This window comes from Notolepis coatsorum, assembly GCF_963971535.1.
Source record: "Notolepis coatsorum genome assembly, chromosome: 2".
In the NCBI taxonomy this organism is placed as follows: Eukaryota; Metazoa; Chordata; class Actinopteri; order Aulopiformes; family Paralepididae; genus Notolepis; species Notolepis coatsorum.
In genome coordinates this window covers 205,219,196-205,225,195 of record NC_140166.1, presented here as the reverse complement: position 1 = coordinate 205,225,195, position 6,000 = coordinate 205,219,196, and the positions used below count along the sequence as shown (strand labels likewise).

The window sequence follows — 6,000 nt, the reverse complement described above, 5'->3', positions numbered from 1 at the left end:
TCTCCCATTGGATGGCTGACTGGGGACAAGTTCAACAGCCTATATGTATTAGCCCTGGTGAACCAGTAGACAAAAGTATTTTTCTGGTCTGCATCCTCTTAGCAGTTGTTTGTATTGAGCCGTACTGTATTGTACCCATTCTGCAATCTGTTAATAAAGTTTTCAATCAATCAATCAATCAATCAATCAATCAATCAATCAATCAATCAATCAATCAATCAATCAATCAATAGTGCAACAGCATGCAGGGAAAAAGCAGCTCATTTTCATTTAAAGGGGACATGTACTGCTATTCCTAGCACTATTTGGGCAACTTTACACAATTCCTGTTAGTCTATTGAAGACATCTGTAAGTTTTTTTTTTTTTTAAATGCATTGTTTTATATTTCTAATCAAGTACTCAAAACCATCATTTTCCAGCTTCAAGATTTCAGGCTGATATGGCCGGGCTCCGCCCATAAGCACTTTGAGTGACAGTCAGTCCACACAGTCTGCGACTGGTAGACAGAGAGAGATAGAGAGAGAGAGAGAGAGGGAGGGGGGTGCGAGAGAGAGAGAGAGAGAGAGAGAGAGAGAGAGAGAGAGAGAGAGAGAGAGAGAGAGAGAGAGAGAGAGAGAGAGAGAGAGAGAAAAAAAAACAGGCCGTCTCTTCCTTTTGTTTTTTCTCTCCCTGCGGCTGCTTGTGGGGGGGGGGGGGCCTCCCTTCCTCCCCTCTCCCGTGTGGTGCGGCAGGTCCCCCCCCCCCAAGTGCTCCCTCCCTCTCTCTCACTCTGTCTCTCCCTCTCTCTCCCTCTCTCTCTCCATCTCTATCTCTATCTCTCTCTCTCTCTCCCTCCAGAGTATGCAGAGGTGTCGGGTTTCACTGCCTCGCAGTATGAGGAAGTGGTTTTCCACTCGCTGTCTAGTCTATGTAGATTGTGGGCGGGCATTAGCTACAACCACAGAGCCAATCACATCACTGTCTTCTACCCAGAGCCTGAATGACGTGACTCAGGCCTTCAAATCAGGATGGACTAATTTACTGGAGCAGGAAATTATCTGAGCTGAATCAGAGCAATCCGCCAATATGGTATTTAGACACTAAAACACATTGATACTAACTCCTATTACTATAATACAATGCTAGAGACTGAAAAATGACATTTATAGTACATGTCCCCTTTAAAGAGACAGGAGCCACAACTGCCTGTTGGAGGCTGGCTGAGCCTGACTGCTGAGTGACACAGCCTATACGCGTCTATGCTTTTACCAAACTGTTCGTGTTTCCGCTGTCCCGTTTTGCGCTCTGATTGGCCACGCACGTTTCTGGTCATGTGACATGTGCGCCCAATCGCATGACGCGCCCATTTCCGCCTCGACCAGCAGCAAACTACCTAACGCCTATGATCCACACTCTAACCTTAACCAACTTCGAAAGAGTGCCTAAGCTTAACCGGTGAAAGAACTTGCCGTCACACGATATTGCCCTGCTCACAAACTCTAACCTTAATCAACTTCGAAAGAGCGCCTAAGCGTAACCGTCCAAAGTACTTGCAGTCACATGATTGGGCGCACATGTCACATGACCAGAAACGTCAGTGACCAATCAGAGCGCAAAACGGGAATGCGGAAACACGAACCGTTTGGTAAAAGCAATCAGGCAGCCTATACAGATGTAACTTAGTGCATGCAAATGTTTGTAAATAGACCACAAAATTGTAGTAGCTATAATATGGGCTATTTAACTAATCCAGCTGGAATGTAGTTTTAGATATCGCTCACATCCAACCCACTGAAGGAGCACAATGGAAATACCAAATGTCCAAGCTTCATTGTGTTATCCTAGATATTTAGTTTTAGAACCGTACACAAGGACATAATGCTAACTGTTTTTAAAATGTCTATCAAATAAACACACTCACATCAATTAACCAATCAATCAACCAACCAACCAATCAACCAATCAATCAATCAGTCAGTGGTTGTACTCATAGATGGTTGTACTGTGCAAATCCTGTCAAAATAATCCTCCGAGAAGAGGATTTCACAAACTCACCATAGAGGGCGCTACCGATTAAGGGTCCTCTATGACCTTTTTTGGACTCATAACGTTTGGGTTGAACTTGACAGTTGTATCCTGTTTATATCCATCCCTGTCCCTGTGTTGCTCTAAAATATTTCTCCGAACGCTAAATGTTGCCAAACTAACTAGTGTTGTGATATATACCGGCAGCCGCAGGTGAATAAACAGTGTATGAGTCTAATGTAACTGGTAAATGGTTGTTTGTAACATCACGTGGCTATGTTTACGTCTAGATATACTTCCGGCATATCAGATTGATTGATATTTTGTACGAATCAGATATGTGAGTTTTGGTGGGGGGGGCGTGTACTGTAGGCGGAAGTGTGCGCCCTCACATGAAAAAAAAACTAGCGAGAGGATTATTGTTGACATCCTGGCGCACTGACCTGTCTTCTTATAAACGGAATGATCATCGCTGTCATATGCAATACGCTACACGTACTGTGAATTATTGGTATGTCCATATCAAAAGTTCATTTTAAAAACGAGATAAAACTACGGACAGATCTGAAGAGGTAAGGATCCACGATTGTTAGCTTAACGTTAGCTACTGCTATTTAGCCTAGCACCATCACACTACTATTATATGTTATTATTAAAATATGAAGATATCAAATGTTTTATTGTTGATAACGTTAGTTGTTATAATGTGTATCAGTAGTGAGCAAGCTGGCTAACGTTAGCTTGCTTGTCTAATTCCTACTAACGTTACAGGCCAGTTTCTAATAATACAGCTACTGTAGGAAGTAACAGCTTGTTCGGATATTTGCGTACAGTAATCCATAGGGTTTGAGTGAGTCGTGTTATATTTAGCAACTAACGCTAGTTACATGTGTGAAGCCTGCATTGTATTATAGCAAGCTATCTAACGTTAATCAGTAAAGTGTGATTGATTGATTGAAAACTTTATTTAACAGATTGAAGAATGGGTACAGTACAGCTCAATACATACAATTGTTAAGGGGATGCAGACCAGAGAAATACTTTCGTCTTGTTTACTTGTGTCTTAGCGTGAAAACGGTATAGGCTAACGTCACTTTAGAAAACAATGCAGTTAAATCGGATAATTTAGTTCACAATGAACAACAACGTAATAACAGATCGTGGCCACGGGATACGTTTGTCAGCATTTTTTTTTTGCACCCCCCCCCCCTTGAGTGGTGTTGGTTAGTTTCACTTCCTTTTCCGTGGTGCTTATGTTATTTTGGGTCCATTATTTATCTTATTTGGATTTCCCCTATGTGTATCACTGTGCAGTGCTATCACATATCCTCCCCAATAATCATATACATGTTTTCTTTTTTTGAGTATGTGGAGGGGTGTCCAAATAAATACTCAATTTACAGTAGCTACTTTCTGGGTGCATTTTCAATAGCCATGCTACTAGTGCCAAAACCATTTTGGACATTTGGTGTCTCAAAGAGTTTGCCATCGCTATTTTAATCAAAGTTACTATAGAGTTGGGGGACTAATGCCTCGGCCAGTGCCTCACAAGCCTCCAAAGCTACTTTTTAATGTGACTAATGTATGACAATCTTATGACATCTCTGTGTGCCTTCGTTACAGGATATGTCTCGAGTGACATTAGCACAGCATGGTTATGAGTTATGTAAGATGTCTTCTCCTTTAAGGCGGCTGAGTGGCGCAGTGGGCAAGGCGCTCGCCACTAACGCAGGAGATGCTGGTATCGAGCCCAGCTCTCTGCGTTGCTAACGGCTTGGCCAGCCGTCATACTAACACAATTGGCAAGTGTTAGAGGGTGGCAAAGCCGGTGGGTGGGGATTGGACGTTGTGGACAGCGACTCCTACAGGTCGGTTGGGTGACGCCGGTGCGGCGGAAACAGGAAGTATCGGGGGCAGCGTGAGCCTCCCACGCGTTACTCCTCGCCACTGAGAGATTGCGCTGCTGCGGTGAAAAGATGCGACAGGCTGCCTCCTTGTGTACCGGAGGGGACACGTGATGCAAGGCTTCTATCCTCACTACAGCCGACCAGTGGGAGACATAGTCTAGCAACGTTCAAGACAGGGGAGGGAAGAATTGGAAATACGAAATTGGGATGGGAGAAAAATAGAAAATGGGGAGAAAAAGTGGATAAAAAAAAGAAAGTCTTCTCCTTTTAGGCAGATGTGAGGCTTCACTGAGTGGTGAGGGAGAGATGGAGAAAAGATTACAGCACTACTCGTAAAGTCAGTGGCGGAGAATGAGTGGTTGACACTGGCATGTAGTGAACCTAGCCTAGCCTAAAGGTTGAATGATGAAGTGGATCAAATTATGTGGACCTGTGAGATTTCCGATGGATGTACAAAAAGATGGAATTTTTTATGACCATGAAAATGATTAATGAATGACCCATGTGAATTACTCTACACAGCATGCAGCTCCAGCACGCCCCCCCCCCCCAGGTTGTTTCCTTATATAGAGATCCATTATTTTATTTATTTATCTGAGTCAAGTCATTATGCCTGCGAAGATCAGGACATTATAATGCATAAAATCAGATGGGTAGTTCTGCATGAAAACTAAACCATTCTGTCTCACTCTCTTCTTACCATCATCATCATCATCATCATCATCAAACCTTTATTTGTATTGGCAGGTTAGTTAAACAATCAAATTGAAATAAGCGTTTCCATATTTAAGGTTTTTTGTAGTGTGTTCCAGGCCCAGCTATCAGCTGCCGCATACTGAAAGGAGGAACAGCCTTTTGAGGAGTTGGCATACGATCACAATGAGCATATCACAACTAGAAAGAAAGAGTGCAGATATTAATGACAACAATATGAGATGACTTGGTTTAGTTCCAAACAAGAGTGTATTGTTCTACAGACATGTTTTGATAGATATTAGTAGCAGGAGCTGAATGCAGCCTAAAGCTAAGACATTGCACCAGATGATTTAGTTTTTGCCCGGCTATTGACTGCATTGTCAGTCACATTCCATAACACTACAAAAATATCAGAATTAGATTTAGGCCAGGGTATCTGTCTGACGCTGTCAATGAGGACATAATAGTGGATTGCATAAGACTGGCATGTAGCCTAGAATTTCAGAATTCGGTTGCTTTTAGCCCGATTACCCAATTAATTTGTATGATCAAGAGATCATGTCCGCATACTGCTTCTTGCTTCTCAGATCTTTTATTGAGTTTCACCAATGTTTTGGTCTGACAACCTTCACCTGAGTGACAAAACCAGCCTGATTACCCATAAAAGATTGCTTTTACGGGGGAAACTCTAGGGGTGGTAATCGCCAAAGACCTCACGATACGATAGTATCACGATACTTGCGTCACGATACGATAGTATCACGATACTAAATATATCACGATACGCTGAGTATTGCTAAAAATATATATATATATTTTATCAAATTTCATTTATTACCTTTTTTCAACTGCAAAGTCAAACTTTGTCAACATGTTTTATCTAATAAAATAAAGTTCAGTCTGTTCATCTCACTTCAATCATTTTTATTGCAGAACATGGTATTTTCTCAAGCAGACGGATGTAAACACTGTAATCTGTGTTGCATGTACCTGACAAACTGAACTGTTTGTATTACAGTCATATTTTTTATTTATTTGTATGAATAATTAAATATCGATACTTGGCGTCCCTGTATCGATACAGTATCGCCACGCAAAGTATCGTGATACTACTACCTATCAATTTTTTCCACCACCCCTAGGAAACTCCCTCCATGACAAGCAAAAACAAATCTAAACACGGAGTGTTTCTTCCTTACTCCACGTAGCCAACTCCCATCACCTGACGGCACAGCTCAGAGTAATCTACAGGCGCAGACTAGCTAGCCTATGGTCCATGGTTTCTCTTGGCCCCTGATCACATGCTCTGAAAACTCCCATAACCCTGTCTAAAGGCCTTTGTGTGCCTCTCTCTATCCCTTAACACGCTGGGACTTTCAAGCCTGCCGTTCA

The 6,000-nt window shown here is 42.3% G+C and overlaps 1 protein-coding gene across 1 annotated transcript in view; it reads left to right on the top strand.

Moving 5' to 3' along the window:
• The first annotated feature begins 2,416 nt into the window (after positions 1 to 2,416).
• rnf13 (ring finger protein 13) overlaps positions 2,417 to 6,000 on the top strand; it is a 108,354-nt gene continuing 104,770 nt past the window's right edge. The window contains exon 1 of the mRNA XM_084338235.1: positions 2,417 to 2,577. The gene's annotated coding sequence lies outside the window, so the exon portion shown is untranslated. The remainder of the gene's footprint in view (positions 2,578 to 6,000) is intronic.